At 33.4% G+C, this 27,069-nt stretch overlaps 1 protein-coding gene across 10 annotated transcripts in view; it reads right to left on the bottom strand.

Moving 5' to 3' along the window:
- ADGRL3 (adhesion G protein-coupled receptor L3) overlaps nucleotides 1-27,069 on the bottom strand; it is an 822,802-nt gene that overhangs the window by 654,584 nt on the left and 141,149 nt on the right. For all 10 annotated transcript variants that reach the window (XM_074344099.1, XM_074344100.1, XM_045504712.2 and 7 more), the window contains exon 2: nucleotides 5,334-5,402. The gene's annotated coding sequence lies outside the window, so the exon portion shown is untranslated. The remainder of the gene's footprint in view (nucleotides 1-5,333; nucleotides 5,403-27,069) is intronic.

Here is a 27,069-nt window from a genome sequence, read left to right as displayed (position 1 = left end):
TGAGACTTGTGCCACTGTGACTTCAACTCTCACTATTCAAATACAATCAGTCACTAAGACGTGTCAATTTTACCTTTTAAACGCTGTCTCAAATGTGTTACTAACACTCAATCCCCAGTGTTGTTGCTTTAAACCAGACCTTTATTATACCTCACCTGAGTTATTGTAAATATTTTCCACATAATCCTCCTGCCTCTGGTCACACAGTCATCCACACTGTCTGCCTCCAGAGTAACTTTCTAATGTCCAAATCCATACACAGGACCAGTGGTACAATAAAAAAGACACATAAAATTAGAAATTAAAAGGAGGCTTTAAAGAGAAAAAAATTAGAATATATTAACTGATGGAATGAGACAATAAACAGAATTGTATATAATGTGGTATTATGTGATCCAGAGAAAAATAAAGCAGGAGAGGAGGAAAGAGGGTGCCCGTAGGCAGTTCAGTTTCAAGCAGGTTGTTCAAGGAAGGCTACCATGCGAAGAGGATATTTGAAGGCTAGGATATAAGCCATGGGAGTAACTAGGGAGAGTGTGATTGGTGGAAGGACCACCGGCTAAGGTTCCAGTGGAGAGAGGCCTCCTGTGTTCAGCAAATGGCAATGAAGCCAGGGCAGCTGGAGTGTGCAGGAGGCTGAAGATAGAACAGAGCTCTGAGTGCTGCACAGTGAAAACAGTGGAGCAGGAAAAAAGGAGACTTGTAACGGTCCAGCCAAGAGGGGACTGTGATTTGGACCGAGGGAGGAGACAAGGAGGTGCTCAGTAGTCAGAGAGATTGTGCTGACAAATGTGCAAAGGATGTGAAAGAAAAGTCAAGATTCACTCCAAGCATTTGTGCCTAAGGAATTCGAAGAATGGAGCCATTAACCAAAACTTGTGTGAGCATGATGTTTCTGAATTGGCTTTATTATTTTGAAAATTTTGATTTCATGCTTTGTGGTTGAATCTATTCTAAGAGGTCATTTACAGTGGAAAATATATCTTCTCCAATATATCTTTTTTTCAAAGTTCAAGAAACTATAATTTACTGTAAAAACACTAAGTGTTTATAAGTGCTTAGATAAATCTAGCTGTATACTAAATGACACATGGTAGAGCATTTTGTTAAACCCCTTATTTCTAGGAAGGAAAATGAAGCAGAGAGTATAAGTGCCAACTAGAAATTGACACTTGCCATCTGCCTCTATAAGGATTGGATCATGCTGGCACTTGCCACCTACCTCATCTTGGATTAAATCACAAGCCACTGCAGCCACTGACCTCCAACACTCCCTGAAAGGAGTTCAGGGTGGAGATCAGGAAATGAGGCCCTCTATGCTCTGGGAAAACTGGCTGAACAGGCCTTCAGATAGTTAGATATTTTCAGGGGAAGATTTTATGATCCCAAATTCTTGCATCTCCTCGTATCTAGAAAAGCACTAAAAGCATTAACAGTGACATCTGCTCCTCGTGACCAGCAGCAAGACTCTGTCTAAATGTGTGCTTGACTGCATGTATCCCCTTCACTAAAATCACGTATATACTGAGCTCCCCCCAACACTTCAGAGCAGTTCCCCAGGCCTATCTGAGATGCTGTCTCCTGGGCTATAGTCCTCATTTTGCCCCAAGTAAAACTTAACCCACAACTTTCACTTCGTGTGATTTTATTTCAGTCTACATAAGTTACACTTAGAAGATCATACAGAGAATTTGTCTTCAAAACTTGACCTCTCTAATCTGCTTCTTCCTCTCAAGTGTTTGTTTTATTTATTTTGGGGGATATTTTATTGTTAAAGAAAAATCTAGAGGTTCCCAGGGCTGATGGAGGTGGAAGGGAATGACTACAAAACTGCACAAGAGAACTTCTGAGGGTGAAGGATATGGTCTCTATCTTGATTTTGATGATACCCTCACACGACTTTATGTGTCAAAACAGAATTATACATTAAAAAGTGACTTCACTATACATAAATTATATATCAATAAACCTGATTTAAAAAAATAATCCAGCAAATAGCATAAACTGATGCATGCTGGAAATGCATACATTTTTGTCCAAAGGTAAAGTGAATCCATCATAGTGTATAATTTGTTCTAATACTTTTTTTCTGGTTAAAGTAATGTGTTTAATGTCATCTTCCAACGAAGTACCGTTGTACTTGCTAATGGAGTAATACAATATTACTTGCTGCCATATAATTTATCTTGTGTGATTTCGACCTTTTTTACCACAGCAGGAAGAACTAGGGTTTCTCCAATGATTTCATTCTTTCCCTGCAGGAAATTTCAAATAAGGCTTATAAACATTTATCATAAATTTAGCGGAAATTTGTAGATGACTAGATTCAGTATGACTTTAAACTTTGCTGAAAAACCTAAAGAGGTATATGCATTTGTGTTCCAGATGTTAAGTTATTAAAATTCTTGCTACTAATGATGCTATGCACTATCATTAAATTATACCTCAAGATAAATATGCTCTCAGGATGAGTTTAATCACTTATGATATAAGAGATCAATCCCTATTTCATAATCATTTCAGTAGTTTTAAGTTTTTGCTATCCTTATTAAATCTGAGATTAGCACTGTTTAATTATATAATGAGTCCGAAAATATTCTCTAACAGGGATAGAAGAAATGCCAGCTCTATCATTTTTTATTGACTTATGCTTGTATCAATCAAATAATCTTCATTTTGTAAATTTTATTTAACACTTCATAAAATATATTGTCCAAATATGAGAACCAGGCAAGTTAAAATTGACAGTAATTCCACTTAATGCACTTATCCAAACACATGTAACATTAGTACACTAAAATATTCTTAAAAACAAACACTGCCATCAAAATCCAATGAGATACCACTTGACATCCATTTGGATGGCTATAATCAAAATGACAATAATAACTTTTGGCAAGGACATGACACAATTAAAACACTCATACATTTCTGATGGGAATGTAAAATGGTACAGCAACTTTGGAAAGCAATTTGGAAGTTTCTCAAAAGGTAAAACACACAGTTCTCATAAAAGCCAGCAATTCCACTTTAGGTATGTATCCAAGAGAAATGAATACATATGCCTATACAAAAACTTGTATATAAATGACCATAGCAGCATTATTCATTAATAGCCAGAGAGTGTAAAAATTCCAATGTCTATCAACTAGTGAATGGATGAGCAAAATGTGATTTATCCATATAACATACTGTTATTCATGCATAAAAGAATGAAGTTCTAATTCACACAACAAGAGTAAAACTTGAAAACATTATATTAAATGAAAAGGGCAGATACAAAAAAAATACCGTATGATTCCATGTATATGGTAAATCATCAGAATGAGGGAGAAACTTAGAGCAACTGCTCATGGATGTGGGGTTGTATGTAGGAATGATAAAAATGTTCTAGATTAGATAGTGGTGATGGCTATAGAACGTTGTGACTATACTAAAAACTTTAAAAGGGTGAATTTATGGTTTATGAATTGTATCTCACTTAAAAACTATGACACCAACACTGCCTATCATTTAACACTGTAAAAATGCTTATAATTAAACTTCACACTTGGGGGTCCAGTTGTATTCACTATATTGAATATTATAAGCTCTTCGTTTTTCTTATACTTTTTCATGAAAAAATTATCAGGAAAGGTTCTGAACATTTCTTCTCACAAGACTCGGGATACCCTTAACACTCTAGAGACAGCTAGGCTGGAAAATAAAGCTTTCATCTGGCAAACATGACATACTACTGCTCCAAATCTACTTTTCCAGACTCATCTCTTGACATTGTTCCACCACCTGTGTAATCCATCAGTCACAACGGAACTATCAATCCATCAATGGCCATCCCCTGTTCCTTGATGTGCCCTTTCACAAGTTATTATATTGCCCTGGAATGAATGACCTCACCCTCCTGGCCTGAGCAACCCCCTCAGTGAATTCCACAGCCTCCATGAAGGTTTCAAGAGCCTCCAACAAAAGGGAACTTCTCCCACCACTGTTTCCTTAGTAGCTTGTCATAGACTCTTTTAAAGTGCATATAATAATTTCTATAGAGTTTCATATCTTTCCCACCAGAATTCAATTTCTCCTGAGCAGGCACATCTAAGTTTTACTTGGCTTAATTTAAAGGAAAAAAAAAAAAAAGATTGAACCAACCAGTTTTTGTTAATTGAATGTATTTATAGCACTAAGTACCAAAAAATTCATTTCACTCAAGTAATAAAAGAATGTCTGCAAAACTTATGTCAATGTGTGGATAAGCTATTAAATACAAATAAAGTAGATTCAATCATATCTACTCTGGAAGAGAGAAATCATATTATTTTCCTGCATAAATGAATGAATGTGTAGAACTAAGCTGTGACAAAGAAATTAAGGCAAAAATCTCAAAAAGAAGGAGTATCGATTGGAAAATTTCGTACCTACAATAGTGAGAATGCAGTGTTTTGGTAGTCTTAAATCACTCAGTACTCTTAGAGTTAAAGAAAAATACAGAATAGTTGAATATAGATTTATAAAAAATTTAATGCATATAAATTACAGCAATAATTCAAAATCAAATAAACATGAATTATTTTAATATGAAGGAAAATAATAAGAAAGTTGATATTTCTAATTTCAAGCTGAATATCTACAATAATTTACATTCTAGACATTACAAAGTCCCCTTGCAGAAATTAACTTCAGTAAATTCCAGAAGAAAGAAAATTCTAATTTTACTTCTGATTGACTAATATAAAGACCTGTCTTACTATTAAGTGATTTGCTGAAGAAGATGCAAATACATGTACTGGCCTAACATTATATTCCTTTAAGTCTTTTATGTTGAAATAAAAACATTACTTTTGAAAAGAATTTGCTTGGTCTATAAAATGCATAATTTTATTTCCTAATATTCATATTCACCATAATGGATATGTAATTGAGAGCAAAAGAATGAACTAAATAAGAATGATTTAACTAATTTTCTTGGTATACATGTACTAATTTTTAAAAATCTGAATAGTTATTCTATAATTAGACAGTTAAGACAGTAAGATAGAAACTGCCTTTTGAAAGGGGTATAATCCTACTAAAATTATTTATCTTTAGTAGCCCATTCATTTTATAGATACGGTATATTTCCTTACAATAGCAAATACTTTGAAATATTTTTACATATTAGTTCAAAAGAAATGTTATTTCTAAAAATATGTAAAATTACATTTTAGTAACTGATTAAACAATATGCTGAATTTTCAATATTATACTCATAAAAGCATACACTAACTTGAATATAAATATATTAAATATACTTTTAAGTTACTAACAATCATGACTGGCAGCAATAAACTAATAATTACCTTAATTTTCTCTTCAGTTGCTAAAAATCCATGTTTTTTTCCTCCAATTTACTGAACATTTAAGCATTTCTGTAAAAAAAAAAAATTTAATTAGATGAGAAAAACACATACTTTAAGATTATAGCTGTAAGACTATTTGAGTAACTTATGAATTTCTTTTGTTTGTCAAGTACATTTTTTCCCACAATGCTTAGGGCATAGCAGCAGAATGACCTATGAAAACAAAATTCAATCCACCTGACACATCTTCTTATATCATCTAATTTACTATAATGTTCACTGGGAAAAGTTTATGAATTTGGTAGGTATGAAATTTAAATGTTTTCCCAATTAAAAGAACATACAAGTTTTTAAAATAAATTCTGAGATTTCCAAGAAATTTTCGAGTTTCCTGTAACAGGCACTTCTAGCTAAGATTCTGGGATGTGTTTAATCAGTTTTATCACAAGAACTGCTATGGGGAAAAAATGAGAAATACCTTAGTACATCTTGCTACTTTATTATATATTATATATACATACATACACACATACACAAACACAAACATAAAAAATATGCATGCTCTGTGTATTTATGTATAAATACTGAGACTGTGATTACAATAATTTAAACAAATTCATATTTTAGAAACATTAAGAAAAAATAAAAGATAACAGTTTATTTAAATGGTAAATTTATAAGGTTTTTTGTCTTCATTTTCTTTAAATTGCCATAATATTTTCTATGTCTGTTATGATTAAACTAGTATTAATATGCCAGACATTTTACAATAAAGGAGTAATGTTAAAAAAATAAATATATAAAAATAAATTTCAAAAAGGAGTAGCATTTCAAAGTATTTTGTTTGGAATTTCAGTGTTTTCTAAGTGTTCTGCAATTGCCCACATCAATTTTTGAACTTTGTAGTGAGTCTATTTAAGGGCTTTATACAAACACCACTTGTTTTAACTAATACGATACTTAGTATTTATTATGCTATTCATATTATTATGCTACTAGCAGATGGTTAAATAATCATATATGTGCCGAAACAATGACAAGTGTCTATTATCTATTCTAGACTCTTGTCCCCAAATGGGATAAGGGATTAAATACAGGCAGAAAGTCATTAGCATAAAATTAAAATTGAATTCTCCTTTACAGAATCACTATTGATTACCATCAGATATTTATGTGAGCAAACTAGTGAAAAACTATTCACTGATAAAAGCATTACATTTTGTTTGAGAATTTTAAAATATTAAAGCAATGGAAATCACTATTTTTTTTGTGAGATTTGACTACCCATATCTGGCCAATTATTGAGGTTTTGTACCACAAGAGCAATCTAAGTCCACGTTTGAATGGCACATTTGACTCCTTGAACAGGAAACTAAAAGCTATTTTTCAATCAACCTCTTGAGTTTTTCTGCAGAACCATACTTTCAACAAATCAAATATGTTCCTTTAAGAACTACTGGCTCGTTACATAAAGTATTTTCTCCTGATTTTTGAAGACAAAGCATATCCTCTTTTGCAATATTCTACATATCTGAACAAGCATGAACAATGACAGAACAGGTCCTCCTGCAAACATCCTCACCCTTTAGATCTTTCTTTGTTTCCTCGCATTAGGAAGTTCTGAGATCCAAGCAAGACTTACTCCACAAAGTTCTCCCTGATTGCACCAGACCCACTCCATCACAGAAGGAACCAGTCATACCTTCCCTGATGCTCCCGCAGCTCTTTGTGTATTCTTCTATTTTGCTGAACCGTACACTGTAATGTGGATTGCTTGAGAACAGGAACTGGGACCACTTTTTCAATTTAAACTACCCCTCCCTAAAGAACTAAGCACCTCATATGGCCTCAAAAATGCTGCCTGGGTGAACAAAACATTACTTTTTTTTTTTAGTTAAGAACTTAAATTTATTTATTGGAAACTGTTTGTATTGGCCTCACATAAATTGAGACCAAGAACAAAAATGCACCATTATATGTATCTCTGATTTTGTTCACATAACATTCTTTATGGGTTCTTTTTCTATTTATACAGGAGAACAGAGGTTCTTCAGTTTAGTTTCTCTATTCAACATCTCAGTACTTTATTCAATTACAGCCACTTAAGGCACTTAAGAGTTAGTAGATAGCTCGGAGGAAAACAAGCACACATAGGGTCATGGAGCCTCCCAAGAGGAAGAAGTCCTGATCTAAGGTAAAATACAGGAAAGGGAAAGAGGTGTGGACAGGTAAGAGGAACAGAAAAGCAAATAGAAGGCAAGGAAAGGTATCATATCAAATGATATTGTTCTATCACTATGAAATAATAAGCCTGAGTTTCTTTTCTAATTAGGAACCCTGTCTAAAAAGGCTTTTTAAAATGAGCTACTAGAATTATTTTTGAGCGATGTGACTACTTTGAAGAAAAGCACTCGTGGAGGATATAAAAATTTGGCGTGTTTATGTTTTCATCACTGTTCAAAAGTTACCCAGAAAACACTCAAAATTATTGCAATTCACTCTAGCTTTTGAAAACTAGATGGAAATACTTTGGGTGTGAACGCTAGATTGCGTTAATTAAAAGTTAAATTAAACCATGCTTTAGATAAAATGAAAACAAACACATATATAAGACATCAAAAATGGAAAATATTTTAACATTAAGGTTTGATTCTCTAGTTAAAAAAAAAAACATGATAAAGATGAATGTTCAAGGTAAACTTTCTAATCCTGAGATAGCATGTTAAAAAAGTAGAGTAACTCCCTTCTTTCCTACCTTCCTTCCCTCACTTAAGAGTTACAAGTTTACTCAGTTGTCCAAGCACTGTCCTAGGTACTGTGGATTCAGGAGTGAACTGAACAGAAAAAAACATCACTTATAGAATTTACACTTACATTCTCAATGGGGAATAAGAAATGAATGAGGAAAAGAGAGAAAGAAAAAGAGAAAGCCTGACTTAATATTTTTAAGATTTATTAAAAATATTTGAAAAATTTAAACACAATTTTGAACAATTTATATCCTCATTTAAATTAAAAAAATTAAAGAACTTAAACACTTAATTTATATTCTCACCTAACCTTTACAAAAGTCTTCTGAGGTTGGTATGAACTTTATCTTTATTTTATAAATAAATACTCTGAGACACTAAGTGGAAAAGTCAGAATTCAAATACAAGTTGTCCAAATTCAGAGCCTATACCCTGGAGTTTCTCAAATAGTTTTTTACTGATTATTACTGTTCATGTATGTTAAGCGGATGTTTATAATGGAAGGCAGAAAATAAGCGTCCTTATATGAATTTCTCAGGAAATAGTCACCTCAGAATTTCCTAACACTGATGACTATTAGAAGGTGACTTCACATTCTGATATTTAAATGAGATTCCAGGAAATCCCAGTAAAAATTAGTCTGGACTTAAGATGAAAAGACATTTTATTGTCTTTGCCTGTGTGACTTTAATTCCAAATGTATTTGACGATATCTCCTACTGAACTGTCCAGGAAAGGATCATGAGGCAATGAAGATGTGCTATGTACAAACATATTTTTAAAGGATCATTCTGGTGTCAGTTAATAGATGGTCTGCAGCCTAAGATGACAGTGATATTTTTAAAAGATCAATGAGAACTGAGATTTTTTTTTGAAATACAGTGAATCGAAGAAATCATTATAAGGTTTTTTTGTGGGGTTTTATTTGCCTATGAGTGTTAGTCCTTAAATCACTTTTAGACTTAAACAAATATGGGGTACCCACAATTAATTATCTGTAAAATGAAGTATATGGCCTTCACATCTATCATTTCAAATTATTTGGAAGTTAAGAATTTATGAGACAAAGCTCTATAGATACATTAATGGCATTTATGAAATTCCACCTCCATAACTTCAACTAGCCCTTCAAATGTTGTCTCTTTACTTACGATGTTCAAGCCATTTCCAACTACTCCCCTTCAGGCTCTCCATCTACTAGTCTATATGAGTTATCCTCAGATCTTTTCTACCCTAATTCCTTATTTATAACCATCATTATATACTACCATATTACTCTCTCTGTAGAGTATTCAGATGTGTTTTTCAGCTCTATTCCCAATACCATAACCATCACAGCCATGTGAAGCAAGCAAAGGGGAATTATTTCTACTTTACAGATTAGAAAGCTGCATCTCATAAAGATTTTCATGGTTATCAAGTGATGGGGCCAAGGCAAGAATCCAAAGTATTTGACTCTTAGTTTGGCCACCTGCTGTTACATGTTGCCACCACTGGCCCCCAGCCTGCCATATTGCAATAGCACCTTGATATCCTGAGCACTATTCTATCTCCTCTTAAATCTACCTTGCAAACAGTTGCGAGAGTAATCTGAGACCTCATTTTCCTCATGATGGTTTTCTGCTGAGTAATCTAAAAAACCACCCTATTGCTTTCCATAGAGTCTGGCTTTCAAGATCCTCTGTAGAATGAATACCCTTTTTTCCATTATAAACATCTCTTTGACACTACTTCATTAAACAGAATTTCCCATCAGCCAGCTTGGGTTCCTGACTGGCTCCTCAGGTAGCCTGTTAATGTAAACCCTTGATCCAAGAATGCTCACTTACTGCACTTTCTCTAACTGCATGCTTTGACTACCATGTTAATATTATGCTAAGGGCTAATCTTCCCATGAAATTATCCTCAACATTTTGAGCATAAACACATCTCTGAACTCCTGGTACATTTTAAATCAGGAATACCAAGTTTAGTTCTAAATGTGCCATATTTTCCACATGTGGTAGTTTTGGGGCCCCAAGAATGCATGCCATTGTATAAAGAAGAGTACCTTGGGGAAGACTTTTAAATCAATAAAATCGCCATTTGGACAAAATCGCCAAAAACAACTGTTTCAGGACTATGGAAATTGACTAGTCATACAACAAGTTGAGTACTTACACCAGAAGAACTACTCTATTTTGGAAAGAGCAGTGGGGATGCTGTGGCATTTTTGCCTAGAAATCTTCTCATCTCTCCCCCTGTCTCCAGCTAGACTCTTAGGTCATAAAACAAATCTTAATACATTTAAAAGGACTGAAATCATATAAAATGAGTTGTCTAACCAAAATAGAATTACACTAAAAATAAAAAAGACAAATTTTGGAAATCCCTAAATATTTGCAAATTTTAAAAATTTTCTCTAAATATTCCATGCATCAAAGAAAAAAAAAATCACAAGAGAAATTTTAAGATATTTTCAACCAAAGGAAAACTAAAGCACAAAAAAACAAATTTTACAGAACACAGCTAAAGTAGTGTTCAAAAGAAATTCCTTATTTTAAATACCTGTATTAGAAAAGAAGTATGTTCCCACACAAATAACTAAAGCTTATACCTTACATGGAAGTAAGAAAAGAGCAAACTAAATGCAAAATTATCTAAAAGAAGGGAATAATAAAGGAAAAAATGTGTAATGTTGACCAGAAGACCAATGTTAAAATGAAAGCACTCCCACTAACTATTAATTTTACATTATCAAAAATTCTGTGCCTTTTTCAGCCCTTAGTATTTTCATTTTTAACACGAATAAATTAGAATAAATTACTCATAATCTTTCTCCCCATGGAAAAAATATAACATGTTTTTTGGAACAGCCAACAGACCTACAAAAGATATAAATAATACACAAATGAACAAATGATAGTTTATTAGGGGAAAAGGATTGCAGACAATCCAAAACTGAGAATAATCCTCAAAACTCAATCAATATATTACCCAACATTTTGACTTATAAACGGCTAAATTTTGTTGAGATGAATATCAAAATGTTATAATTAATGCAAGATAAGGGAAGAAATGTATTAAGGTAACAGTCAGTTTGGTTGCCTGCAAACAGAGGATAGGATTGGCTAGGATAGGGTAAGATAAAGCAGAATACGATAGGGTAGGGTAGGCAAATGGAAGAGAAGGGAAGAACCCTTAGTTAGTGTCTACTGTATACACAGCCTCTGTGGTTAATACCTAGGATTAGGACAGCGCACACAAAGTTCTCGCCCTCAGAGAGAACAGTATTTATTTATTAAAATCAAAACCAAAGAATGGGCCTTTTACTTAGTTTGTAATTCATTTACACAAAGATATTTTTTGCCCCACAGAAATGGTAATGTCCTGATTAGTCAGAGGTTCACAGCATCTGTAACACCAAACCTCTCATCTTGGTTAAGGCACTGTAATTAAGAGGCAATTCCTTCACGGGTCTGTCTCTGCTGTATTCTTTGGCCTTGATAAAGATACTAACAAGCAAGAACATTATTCTCCCCCAAGTATACAAAACTAGCCAAAGCTTTCATACCCACAAGCACCTCCTTCTTCAGGTTTTGCCTGGGACTGACTCACATGCTTTACCTTGTTCCTACATAAGGAACCACACAGGTACTGCCCTATCAAAAGGGAGACAATGCAACCCGCTGTGAATAATTCAGCATCAGAAAGAGTTCAAGCATTCTGTCATTCTCAGGAAAATGAGAAGCTTCCTATGATGGGAGAAAAGATGGTCAAATATACAACAGGCGTGACTACTGAAGGTTAGAACCAATACCTAGAAAAAGACTGTTCATAATGGAGACTCTGTGTGGGCAGGATGGATTCATGACTGGGGGCAGAAGGGCTTCCCGCTCTCCTTTAACACTTCTGCATTACAAGTAGTCAGCAGCCTGTGGCTCTAACCCCAAGAAGAGTTGGTGAGCCTCCAGGAAGATTATTTCCTCAACAATGTACATTCTTTTCTTTCTCTGCCTGAGAAACAGCTCTCAACTTTTCAATATAAAAAGCAACCATCCAATTGAACCTGTGTTTTTAACCCTCAAAACTGGCTATGTTTTAACTATAATGATACATAACATACCTGCATCCTAATTGTAGTTTCCAAATTCTATGATAATAGGAGTTATCTAGCTTCCTCCATTTAAAATAAAATTTGCCTACTCTATAATTTAAAATAAACATTCTCTGGTGGAACACACTGAAATCTACCTTATTACTTACAACACATAGTATTAACTGTTAAAAAAAAACATGTTTACATGTCTATGGCAGAATGGTTTAAAATAATTTGAACAGTTTGCATTATAAGTAATGAAAATATAACAATAATTTAGTACTTAAGGAGTTTTATTTATGAAGATTATTTAGATCAATGTTCATTTGTTTCAACTTCAGTAGCAATATTACAAATTTTAAATAGTAAGTATTTTTTAAATACAGAAGAGTCAGGAAAAATGGGGTCTCAGAATTCCTGTTAAAATAGGAAACTACAATTCATAAATTATATACAATTAATTTTTAAAATGTACCTCAACCAAGTGATACTGATTGCTACTGCTTCTTTGAACATACATTTTAAAACTCATAGTATTTCCTCTTTTTTTAAGATGGATTACATAAAGAAAAGATATAGTTACCTTTTTCTTTATACATATGTATATTTGAAAAGTTGCATATGAATTAATTTATTTTGAATGTAATGGAATTATTTGCTATTTAAATGATCTCTAAGTAATTTTGAAATAAAATGCATAATAATCAACTTTCAATGTGTATTATTTAAACAGTCTACCATCGATCCATCTCCTCTCCTTTGACACCAGCCAAACAGACACCGGAACCTAACCTGAAATCCAGGTGCTAGAACAGTATCATCCTGAATAACTCAGGGAGTACACTTGCTGATTCATATGGGAATTATCTCAGAATTATGGATGTAGGAAATCTTGTGTTTATTTCATGTTTGAAATTTAAATAAGAAACCTTAAAATGCACTGAAAAGATATTTTTCTTTAAACATTATCCTATCCTTAATTATCAGGTTTTCTGTTCACAAAAATGTACTCTCCTTTCACGGATGATTAAGACAAATAAAACAGATTAATCTCAAACAATTACACATAAGGAAAATTCCCTAAGAACAATTTATTGTGCCAACTCATACTACCAGATATTTTCAGCAGGCTAACAAATGAATTTTTTAAAACATAATTCCTGGATATTTTATACTTAAGGAGTTTCTGACTGTCAGTTCTAGAAAGATGATTTTCATCTCCCATGTCTATGAGGCCAAATTGTCAGCTGATATCAGTCCCAAGGAAAATACAATATGCCAGAATCCGCACAGAGTTTTACTCAATATGAGGACCTGGCGTCTAATGAAGTGTTCTCAAAGGTTTAAGAGAGTTCGGATTGCCAAATCAGACACTGAATCTCAGATGAGCTTTTTCCAAAAATCCTCATTCCACTGGTCATTAAAAAAAAAAAAAAATCAATAAATGTATTCTAACTAAAGTTTAAAAAGCTTCTGAGAAGTGACCTCTGCCAAAGTCTGTTGGGCACGTTCCAGCTGTGCAGGGGGCAGGGTGTGGGATCAAAAACCAGAAAGAAAGAAAGAAATGCTTTTTGCAGAAGTGAAAAAAAAAATCTGGCTGCAGGACTAAAAGGGATTAGCTTACATATCAAATACCAGATTTCCACTGCGCTGCTACTTTGCTTTCTCCTCTTTTTTTTTTTTTTCTGTCCCATTCTTACACTGCCTGTAGTTCATTGCATGAAGCTTTACTTCTCATTTTGTATAAGATTTCAAGCAGAAAATCTGGAGTACTGAGATCTTCAAATTGATGTGCATTATATGCCACAGTAATCAGTGCCTTATTTGAGACTCCACCAATTGGAAATCAGATCAATCTAATGTACAATCCTTAATCAGGAAATACATTGAAAAAAGAAAAAAGTCACACTGCACTAAACTTCAATGAACTTGACTCATGGAGAGGCCCTCAATTAACACTTAGTTATTCTTTATTTTCTATAGAGTTCTTTCAAATAGAAATCAGGGGAGACAGCACACTGACATACTGACAGACAAACCACCACCACAAACACCTAAAGTTCTGAGGAAAACCAAAAGCTACCTAGAAACATTGGAAATGGTTTAATTCAAACTACCAAACATCTGGAGTTTGGCCACTTTAATTGGGTGCATATTTGCCTCAATTTTTCAGAAAGTTTTCTGTGTGCAAAGAACACCTTGCCCAAACAAGGTTCTATATAACTGATTTCTTACACACGCACAATTCAAACCGGTCATCAATCAATAAAGTCAAATTATGCTGGTATTACAATTAAAAGTTAACACCCTTGATAAAGTTTAAAGTATGCGTATACATATGTATACACTTTACACACCTCTCTGGATTACCTTACTTTTAAGTACATCTATTTTATTTCCATAAATTATGTACATAAAAAGAAAAACACATAAACCCACATTTTAAGCTATTTATATATCATGTCCCCAGGTGGGGGAAAATTCACATCATTCCTTCCAAATAATGTCCACTAGAATTTTTTTTTAATTGGTTTTTTTGGGGAGGAAGAGTACTTATCCACAGATATTTTAAAAGTAATGAGCATTGCTTAAGCAATCAATACAACTTTAAAAAAGTAAGGTCTATAAAACTGAAACAGTATTTTTCACAGATAACAGGTCGAAAAACGTAACATAACACAAAAAAACTGAGATCACTGAATTAAAATATTGTTTTTTTTAAACTTACTTGGTATTGAATTTAGAGTCCATTGTTACTGAATAGAAAGAATTTACTTTGAAGTATGGATTTAGGAGGGATAAAAGGAAACACTAACTGTTAAAATAAAAATATTTTCTATTTTTTTTCTACTTTTCTTCTAACAAATAAAGTTAAATCCTCATATTCATATGAGATAAAGCATGCAAATATAAATTTATTTATAACTATAAATGAAAATAAAGTTTTACATCGCATATTTCTTCAAGACAGCACTGAAATCTAAGTGACCATGTTTTATAGAAAAGTCATATACCTATCCCCTCTTACATGATTATTATATCCCTGTTATAACTGTATGAATGGCAAGCTATACATATTACAGTTAAAAATCAAGATCAAAGATGAACAAGGTATTTCTGGAAGAGTAGGAGAGAAAAAGTTTGAAAAACTTGGCTGAAATCTTTTTTCACCCTTCAAAATTGATTTTTTTTCCTTCTAATCCTTGGCAAAATTCCTACTAATAGGCAACAGCTTTTAAATTTTAATATTTCAACTTGTAATTTTAACCTCCATTCTACTAAAATGGATGAAAATTTAGAATACATTAAAAAGGCAAACTTCTGTATCTATTTAGATTTCAAGTAAGAAAACTTCATAGTCATTTTCATTCAATAATCAATCCAATAAACAAAGCCAGAGTAAACCTGAAGCTGGGTTAGCTAACAGAGCTACAAAAGTGAATTAGACATTACTCCTGCTCCTAGGACCCTCAGAGCCAATTGTGAAAATTCTTCACAATGTACAACATCTTGGTTTGGAGCTATTTAATTATCAATATTAGGGATACAAATAATAACAGTAACAACAAAACAACACTAAAAATTGCTTAAGAGGTCAACTAACTTAATCAAAGCACAATTTAGATTACAATCTGGACAAACTATGTTAATAGCATAGTGAAGTACAAAGGAAAATATACTGAAAATATTACCTAAATGACAAATAAAAATAAAATCTTTCTCTACTTCACTGCAGTCAAAGAAAGTCAAATGCAACTTGATCTAATTAAGCCAATTTAGGATACACAACTACTTAAAAGCCTGGGCTACACTAAGTGATGAAGGCAAAATGGATTCAGTCCAAATCTGCTTTATTTATTTAGATTCTATTTATTACGGCTATATTTTATTATACAGTAGTTAAAAAAAAAAAAAACCTACAAGGCGACATCCTGTTTTTTTCCACTGGGAAAAATGATGCAGATGCACTATTAAAACTCAGCACAGACAGCAGCATGCCAGGCTGCATTCCACTTGTGCCTTTATAATGTGTCAGTAGACAATGATGCTTACGTGGCTAATGATGAAGTTAGCCAAATTACTGCCACTTAAATATTCCATAAAATTGTGGCTTTACAGAAATCTAGAACCTTTTCAGCATCTCTAGTGACTCTATACATATTGGAAGGAAAAGAGTTGTTTTAAAATAAAGCAATTAAGTAGCATCATTTCTTTAAAAAAAAAAAAAGTCAATTTTCCCCCCTCAAAGTACTACCCTATTTTCAGGGAAAGTAGCTGATATTTCATCAGATTGTAAATTTTAAACCCTAGGTCAAATTAGTTATTTAATAAGTCGTCTAATGTGTTGAGAAAGTGAATGAAATTCACAACAGAATTCAGATAATAACTTTTGTAAGCTCAACAAGTATCATCTTTCTTCCTTTCATCATTATTCTCATAAATCTATATTCATCCTTTGTTGAAAATGTTGCAGGCATTATAAGAATTTGACTGTACAAACCAGAAATACTCATTTGTTTTCTGTTTTTTGGGAAGGGGAGAGAAAAGAGAAGGAAAATGAGTTTTTGGTTAATACTTGAAGCTTCTAAGATATTAACTGGTGTTCTACAGTTCTATGCACTTAAGAAAGTATTTTGGTGCAAAGCTTGAGGAGTTCCAGGAATTGCTTTTAGTGCTGAATCAAAAGCAACTTTAGGTTTGCTGCTATAAAGCATGCCCTCAAAACTTCTGTTGATTCGAAAACTGAGGTCCTGACATGCAACAGGACCACTGCGAACTACACTTGGACCACATGAAAACGTACAGCAGGAATGGCACCAAGGATGCATTTCCCTTGCTTCCAGTATGTGGAGGATGTAATTCTTTTTGAGACAGTTTAGCTCAAATGGTCTCAAATATGAAGTAGCCTGTGTTTGCTGAGAGTCTCCTCTACACTTTTTCCATTTCCCAAAGTATCGGTCTCTTCAGCAGTTTCTGTAGAGCTAGAGAAAAGTAGATTTTGCATTTTACAAAAATCACTTAAACTTCTGAGTGTAGACTGCATTGAAGTTGGATTTTTTTTGGCATTGTGATCTCCAAAGTCAAATAGTGAAGTAAAGTCAACAGTAAAAATTTACCTTTTGTTTCCTTCCCCGTTTAGAGCAACCAACTTCAGTTAGGAGGACACCTACGCAATGGTATCCGCATGATCATCATAATGTCATAACCATTGCCTTACGGCTTGGGCATAATGATATTAGCCTATAATACCCATCTCATCTTCCATTCTCTTGACCAGACAAGCATTTTGTGCTGCTGTCATTTAGGGAATCTCCTACTGCTTAATGTTCCCTCTAGAAATTCAATCTAAGGCTAAAGTAAGGTTTGTCATAATTGCTAGAACAGTTTTAAGGACATGAGCGCAGAATTATTGTTTATTACATCTATTATAATACTGTGCAAAACACAGCTGTTCAAAATTTGATGATGCCACTAAAGTATGGTTACTACTGGAAAAAGTACTGCAAGTCACATTACAGTAATCATTATTATTTCCAAATTTTGGTGATCTCTCAAATGCCCTGTCCTCATCTCTAACTCCAACCTGTGTGTACATATGGTGACCCACGTTTAGAATGTCTTTCTTTGAGTATCCATCCATGTTAATGGCTTCATTTATTTGTTCATTCATTTATCCTACAAACTAAATTCATGTATCATCCACCATATGACAAACCTGTAGAAGGCAGAATATATCATTTATTGAATGGTTTGACCACTCCCCCAATCATTTATCACAAATTATATACATAAATATAATATCTAAAAATAAAATAATAATAGTGAAAAAAAACAAAGTGCTCTGGAAACAGGCTGCTTGATTACAAATTTTAACTCTGACACTAACTGTGCAAGCTTAAATTACTTAAATTGTTTGTGCTTCAACTTGTTCATCTATAAAATTGGGATTATGAACTATCTTAAAGTACTACTGAGATTTTAGAAAGTAAACCCCATGAAAAACCTAGAGCTATCTTTAGCACATAACAGGCACAACATTTTTAGCTACTAAGGTCTAAATAGATTTAATGGTTTATATACATAAGCTTTTTAAAATCTTAACTTATAAAGTAAATAACATTATCACTGTTCAACAGAGGAGGCATCTACAGCATAGAGAATGTAAACAACATGAACAAGTTACTAAAGGGCAGAGTTATAAGACAATATATATCTACAATATGCAAAAAGGAAAGAAGGAAATGACATGCTAATATTATGCTGGGCATCATAACCTGTGCTCACAATTCTAGCCATTCAAGAAATAAGTGAGTATCACTACAAGAAGAAAACTTACCAGAGTAAAAACAAAGGGCAAAATTTTTTCAAACATTAAAAAAAAAAATCTTACATAGCCAAATATTACTAGCTTTTGATTTGACTTTGATTTTTTTTAATTGAAACCCTTGTCTCAGGAATCCTGACAAAATATCAATGCATTCTTTCTTAATAAATAAAAAAGAACATTTAGTAATCACTTCTGATGATATTTTGTACTACACCATCATAAAGTACTTAAATGAAACTTACATCTTTAAGTCTTTTGGAGTAAGACTATACCATATAACATTTAGATATAAAAATGCATGGCATTTTAGGTAAAATTATGCACTTTTTTTTTCTTATCAAGCTTATATTAATCCTTTAAGTAATTCATTAATTTAGTTTACTAGTTATATTAATACTAATAACTTTTTCCTATAGCCTTAGAAAGAATAATTACAATAATTTGAATATAGTCATTGTTCCAACAACTGAAATGAGAAATTGCCCTCACAGGAGTAGGAAGCTAGAACATCCCTAAGAGTTCCACTAGGCCTACATGATGATTATCACAATAATCTCCTCTAAGACTAATGTTAGTTAGGACAAATGCTACTCATACCAACAAACTGCTTAACTAGAGAAGCAGCCATGCTAATCTCACAGGCTTTCAATATAAAGTTCTGAAGGAAATATTTTAAATTCCTCAAGCTAGACATTTGTATCTACAATACAGAATTCAAACTCGGGGAAAAGGTAGTTAAGTCCTAGTCATGACACACTGGTGTCAGTCTGTTATGCTCTGAATTACAATATGGGAGGATGAGAATGTCATTGGTAAATGGCTATACAAAGCTTTGAAAAACAGACATTAACAAAAGACATTGGGATTTATTATAGTAGAAGTATATAGGAAGCAATCACTTTTTTCTTACATACATCTATGTAAGAAATATATATATAAAATAGCATTTCAAAATATATCCTTGTAGCATAAAAGAAACTGCATCCATCCCCAGAGAACTTCTGTACTTCAGCTGACACACAGTTAATTTTATAACTCCTTTAACTGTTTCTGTATATTTGTCTTCAATTTTATGACTGAATATGTATGTTTTAATCTTTATGCATATTTCTAAAAAACACTAAGCTCTGTAGTATTTTTAATAACATTTATAACATTTTTGCTAATTTTAATTTATAGAAATCAATCATAGTTTTCTGTATCTCCTGTTCTCTTTCTGCCAATTTATACTGTTTATTGCTTCCAGAGTACTTGTCCTAAAATACAAGTAAATCCATAATAAAAACAGCTAACTTTATCATATGTTAGGCCCTGTTCTAGGCCCTTCTGCATGCAGCCACTCATCTTCCCAACGTCATGAGGACAGCTATCATTACTGTCCTGATTTTAAGAGACACATAAATTTATTAGGAATTGGCAAGATCTGGGCTAGAAATCAAGGCCGTTTAACCCGAAAGCCCATACTCTCTCAACCATTTCATTTTGCTCTCTACTTTCCCTGGCTGGCTTAATGCTATTTACACTCCAAGGCTCAAATCAAAAGCAGATACTTCAATAAAGCTTTTGACAATCAGGCCATCAAGTCAAAACGAACCTTCCCTCTTTCTACTCATCACATGTGGCTATTCTTCTCTGATCCCTGACACTTATTAATATTCACTAAATGCTAGGCACTGTTCACCTCACAAATGATATAGGTAACATAATTCTCCCCAATTTGTAAATGTAAGAAATGAAGGCCAAAGCATTTAAAAAGTCACAGGAAGTCACAGGATTGGTAAAAACTCAACCCAAGCAGCTGTGTTCCCCATATCATGCAGGGCTCACGGCATTCTACTGTCTACTGGGAAGAGCAGAACAGGATGAGGAGCAGTGGGCTCACATCTGGGCCTCCTGCCTATCAGATTCATGGCCTTCGGTGGGTTGCGGTCCCTCCTACTCTCTCTGTCTTCACTGGTATGAATATTAATATAAAAATAGTGTCTACTTCACAGTACTGCTGGGAGAACTAAAGGAAATAACACCGGCACATGCTCACTGGTGACACTGATACATACATTTTAGTTGCTATTATTATAATCGCTATTTACGTGACATTGCCATCCACCAGGGGAAGAGCTATTTGAAAGTTCACTGCATACACAAAAATGTTGCATCTCTAGTTTTGAGCATACAACAAAAAGATGCTCATTAAATGTCTGAAGGATTTTAGCCTCCAGTATTTTTTACTGTAAGAGAGAAACGTCCACTGAAGGATGTTGTGTCCAAGAGCTATTTTTACTCACCTAAAACCCAAATCCCTCTTAGAGTTTATAGATCCTTTTCAGGAAAAAGCCTTTCTTTTAAAAAAATATTATCATGGAAAGAAAATTTTATTAGTAACATATGCTGATATTTAACAACTCTAGCTGACAGGAAATTTTTATAGCTTGGGCCAAACACCACTTCTTAATTTTCTTTGTTCTGTTTTTGCTAGCTGTTGAAACTCTTTGGTCAGTACCCTTTGTCATATACATAAAGCCTGCCATTTCTCTTCTTCAGGCTAACTAATCTCAAATTCTTTAGAAATTTTACATATATCATCTTTTATAATGATTTTGGTCATTTTTTAGGATTTTGACACCTAATAAATTGTCCCTTTCACATTGGATTGAATATCATAAACTGTATTCATATTTCTTAGAAATATTTACAATCTTTAAAATTACAATATGAAACTGTCTAGGTTCCAAGCAATATCAGTTAAAAAGCCAATACTGCAGATAAAGACTAATCCATGCCATACATAATACTATGTATTAGGTATAATAACGAAAACAAGAACATGATAATAAGAATATATATTCTAAATTGAACATGTACTAAGTGTTTTAAAGTTCATTCATTCAAAAAATATTTAATGAATTCAGCACATGTACTGAGCTTTTCCTATGTTCTAGGCATCTTTTCTAGGTAATGAGAATATAGTAATGAACAAAACCAATATTCCTAACTCCATGAAACAAAAACAAAACATAAGTAAAGTACAGGGTATGTTTCACAGTGTGCTGTGATTAAAAAAAAAGTTGGGGGGTGGAGGGGTTAAAGATTTCACATTTTTCGACAGTATGATGAAAGAATCCTTCACTGAGAAGATGACATCTGAGTACAAAACCTGAAGGAACCAAGGCAGCAAGCTACGTGGGTATCTACAGCAAGAGCATTCTAGGCAGAGGGAACAAGTACAAAGGCCCTCAGGCAAGAGCTAAAAAGGACATTTAAATACCAGCAGGAAGGCTAAAAGGCTGCAGCAGCCTGACTGAGGGCAGAATGGCAGGAGGGACCAGACAGCTGAGTGGCGGGGAGACCTCCATACTAATTCTGGTGGGACTGTGTAGGCTATTACCCATACTCTGGCTTGTACCCAGTGAGGTAAAATACCGCTCTAACAGTCTGAGCAGAGGAGGAAAATGGTATGACTTATATTTTTAAAAGATGACTCTGGATGTTGTGTTGAGACCAGATTATAGGGAGCCAGGTGGATGAGCTAGAAAAATGACAATAATCCAAGTGAGTGAGGAGGCTGACTTGGTTACAAGGTGGTGGCAGTGAAATCAGTGAGAAGTGGAAGGATTCTCAATTGTAAATAAGGCAGAACCAATAGGATTTGGCTGTGAATTGCCTATGAAGTATGAGAGACAGAAAAGTCAATGTTTTTTACTTTTGCAACTGCAAGTAAAGTGTCACCATTTTTGAGACTGTAAAAGGCTTCAGAAAAATTCATTTTAGGTGTGAAGAAAGAAAGAAAGTTTAGTTTGGGATATATTAAGCTGGAGATATATAATAAAAATCTTAGTGGAGATATTTGAGAAAGTAGCCACATATCTGAGCCTAGAGCTGGTGTAAATGTTTGAGCTAGAGATAAAATTCAAGAGTAATCAGGATTTAGATAATATTGAATGCTAAACTAAAAGATCACCAGGGGAGTGAATGTAAACAGAAGACAGAAAAGAAGCAAAAACTGAGGATCTCCAAGATTTATACACTGCGGAGGATGAAAAGAAACCACTGAAGAAAACTGAGGGAGATGGCAGAAAAATACAAGGGAAACTAGGAAAATGGGATGACCTGGAAGATAGCTGAAAAAAGTGTTTCAAGGAGGAGAGATGAACTGCATCAAAGATCAAGTAAGATGAGAACTTAGAATTTATCTCTCAATTTAACAACATGAATACTGAAACAGTGTTCTGGCAGAATAGTCAGGATTAGAGCCACATGGAAATGGGTTTAAAAGAGGATGAAGCAGGACAGTTCTACTAGCCCTTTTCATCACCGCAACGACTTATAATGCCCTGTGAGAATGCCGAAGCTAATTGTCCGTAATCGGTCATTCTGGTTCTAAAGTCTGTACCTTAACCACTGGGCCATATTCTTCTTTAAACCTTGAAGTTTCCTTCACATATCATTTGTAAGTAACTGCTTCTGATTTATTTTAATTTTTGTCATAGAAATGTTCTATTTTGCACATATTAAGTATCATTTCTTTGGGTTCTTCATTCATTTTTGCTTTTCCCCAAACAGATCGGTGTTTTTTGATTTTAAACAACTTTCACATTTATCTGAAAACTGTTATAACTGTGTATATTCACCAAGAGGCTCCCCAGGTACTAATGCTACATAGCTATGAAAAATGTGGGTCTTGATGCTTAAATGAAACCATTCTCAATAGGAAAAGTGTAAAACAGTCTTAAGAATTATAATACAATGTGAACCAAATAAAGCAGGAAACCAAGGTAGATATAATATGTAGTTATTAAAGTTGTTTCAAAAGTAGCTATAAAAAGGATAAAATAAAATATATTGAATATTTTAAAAATTGGTGACCTCGTAAATCAAAATTTCTCATTTTCCTCTTTTCTTATTTGCTCCTTAACAGAAATGCATTAATATGATAACAGAAAAACAGCAACATGCTCTACTATTATCATTCAGTTTAACTCAAAAAATTCTACTGCTTTAATTCTAATTATACCAAAAGTCATGCCCTTAAAAAAGCTTTCTTATTTCATACTACTGTTTTAATTAACCTCATATACAAAGAGAAATATATACTAACCTTTAATAAGCAGTTAATTTAGTATACTCATATTGTAAAATCAGAAAACGTAATTATTTGATAAAAGGCAGCTATGGGTCATTACTTTCCCCAGAGCAACATGATAAAATAAACTTTAAAATTCCCTAATGCCAGTGCGTAACGAACTGAATGTGTGATGACAATGTTTAAAATCAATGCCACTTTAATTGACTGATTAAATCACTTTGCACATATAATCTCACTAACATTTTATTGAAAAAATACATATAAACTACTATATTTTGTCAAAAGTGTAATAGCAAGTTGCCAAATACCAATGAGTAAGTTCAGATTCAGTTTAAAGTGTTCAGGGAGGAAAAAGTGCCCAATGTTCTCACCAACTGCTTCAAACAGAAAAATACAGAACTTTTCAGGGCAAGCCTTTGCAGTCATGGTACTTTAATTGGTTGTTTTTTCACGCTTATCTTTTTCTTTCTTAACGATTAATGATAAAATGCATTTGCAAGCCATTTTATTTACGAAGAGAAACTGCAAGGAAAATTTTAATGTTTGTTTTTAATTTAAACTGAAACTAAGCAAAGAAAATTAAGAAGCAAAAATTGAAGAAGCTATTTAATGCAGTGACCTTGTCAAATATCACATGGAATGAATTGTGTTTGCTTCACTAGAGTACTACAAATGCTTGCAAAATGGAATAAAAACTATGATTAGAATTATGGAAATGAAAAAAGCTACTGTATATGGTCATTAGTTACATAACTGAATTTTTTTCCTCTTTGAAGAAAAATAATCTTGGATTCTTCCTCTTACTGTGTGGAATCATTTTTACTGTATTAACAGAAACAATGTACCATTTCACTAATGAGGTGCCAGAACACAGTACATTTGATGTAGTCTTAAGTATCTTGCAGAGGAAAATTCTACTTAAAATATTTCTTGGGGCTTAAATGCACTTGTTTCCAACATCATTGTTTCGGAATGCAGAAATCTACCTACATATCAATGAGAATATTAATAGGTGGGTAATCTGCCTAAGGAGTGCCAAATGTTCTTCTATTTTTAGAGAAAAGAAAATGAATTTATCACAGATAAAAGAAACAAAATTGTGGTCAAAAGTGTATAACGTCCTCTATTCACCAGTTGTAAATATCACATTCTACATATGAGGATCTAGTATCAAAGCTTTCCTACAGAAATAGCATCTGTATACAGATCTTTGTGTGGATCTAATAAAAAATGAATCATTAAATTATTATTACTACTAATTTTAAAAAAGAAACAAATTAATACCACATTAACAGACTCAGGATTACACATCAAAACTTGAATATCACTATGAACATTATCTCTGAAGCCAAAGGACTACCCTTGAAACAAAAACTTGTGGAATTTATTCTTCACTCATTTAACCAACATTTATTAAAAATGTGTCATTCCTTTTCTTCTCTGCTAGGTACTCATAGGTGAAATGGCCAGCAACCAAAAAACTACATAGATACATACATATCCTAAGGAGAGTGGGCCAGTGTCTGCGCTGACTGCCAAGGCACATTTTGTCCAGATAGACATGGCCACAAAGAGCTCAGCTGCATGCCATCCACCAATTAAAAACACCCAATTTAATTTTCAAATTACCACTTTTCTAAAGATATTACCTACCTATTACCTTTCTATTTTACCACCGGGGGTGTCCAGATTTTGATATGTACCTTCTTTATCTGAGGACTTAGGAAATGCTTTTAAACCAAGCACAATCGCTGTGCTTCTGTAATAGGAGCCATCTCAATTTCTGTGTGGTGAATAACGCCTCATGATTATTTAAGGATTACAAAATTATCAAAAAATATATGTTACAGATACAGAATATATATATATATATTCTAAGAGCAAAATGCATATCCTTGAAAGGAAGTCTTTTTGGAAGAGGCTTAAAATTAATACAGGAATATTAATAAGAATCAATTATAATAATAATATAATGCACACAGATGTGGGATCCATTTGTAGCTTAAGAAAATGTTTTATCTTACTTGATTTTACTTTTCTGAATAGTAAACAGGTTAGATTTCATCTTACCAAATTTTCAGATGAGAACGTCAAAACTTACCTAGTTACATGTCTTGTCTGATATTACCCATCAGGCCTTTAAAGAATTGGTAACAGAAAGGAGACTTCTATGCTCCTATTTTTAAAAAATGAATCTAGTCTTTATATCTTTACTTCTAAGAAACTCCAGAAAGGGCCAAGGACAAATTATTCTGGTCCATTGACCTTAAATATTCTGATCAATTCAGACTGTGACAGAAGGAAAAGTTGAAACCAGAGACTGACCTGCTCTAGCAAGTATAAACTGAAAAGAGAAAAAAGGCCATAAAACTATACCACTGTTCAAACCAAAGCAGAACAGAGACTCAAGGTGAACACTGGAAGCTTTTTAAAGAGTCTTAGCAAGGTCGTGCTGATAAATTGAAATGAATACGACTTGGAACTACTAATAAATCATGCTAATTTCTTCAGAACCCACTGTCCTGGCCTCTCTGAACCCAGAGGTAATGGGTAGATCATTCACATTCCTGATTAATAATTTTGAAAATTTTATATATCTTACAATAGCTTATTGAGTCAGAGTTCAAAGTTTGAATTTTATTTGGGTCACTAAAGCATCAAGAAAAGTCTTACCAACTTCGGGGAAGAGCGGACTTTATTATAAAGTCTGTAATATATGCCATCATGCTTTATTTCCCAAATAAACAATCTCAGCCATTACAGTTTCTTCTCAAATTAACCCTTCCTTCATTTCTATAATTATTTATATTCCTCTGAACATAATTTTTGCTTAGAAGATTTTGTTTCAGTCCATTTTATATTGTAATTTGGTATATGTACTGTAATACTTGGAACATCCAAGTACTTGGAATAAATGATTCTACAGAAGCAGCATAGTGCAGTGGTTAGTAGCATGAGCAATGTAGACAGACAGCCAAGGATCCCATCCCCAGTACTCCAATGACTAGTTGTGAGATCAAAGACAAGCCACTTGACTTCTCTATACCTCAGTTTGTTCCCCTATGAAAAGGCAATACGCCATTACTTAAATCATAGGCTCGCTGTGAGGATTCAAAGGTTTCCCAGAAGTCAATCACTTAGACCCTACACGGCAAACAGCAAGCAACAATAAATATGTGGTATTACAGTTATTATTTATATGGTATATGTTTCTGAGAGAAAAGAAGAGAGACAAAAATACAAAATATGGCTGGGAGTAGGTTTTATCCAGACAATAAAAATGGGGCTATTAAACCCATTTGTGGTATTAGAAAGAAAAGTAGAGAACCATAGTGATAAACTTTATTACTTCACAAAAAACTAATTCCAATCAGAAAAGTAAAGAGAAAAAGGCAAAGCACACACTTATACCCATCATCTACATTTTGGAAACTGCTAAATATCTTCCCACTTCATCTCTTTTGCGATGGTGGGTGGAGGCTGAACTATTTTCAAAT

This window comes from Camelus bactrianus, chromosome 2, assembly GCF_048773025.1.
Source record: "Camelus bactrianus isolate YW-2024 breed Bactrian camel chromosome 2, ASM4877302v1, whole genome shotgun sequence".
NCBI lineage: Eukaryota > Metazoa > Chordata > Mammalia > Artiodactyla > Camelidae > Camelus > Camelus bactrianus.
This window is presented reverse-complemented; position numbering and strand designations above follow the sequence as displayed.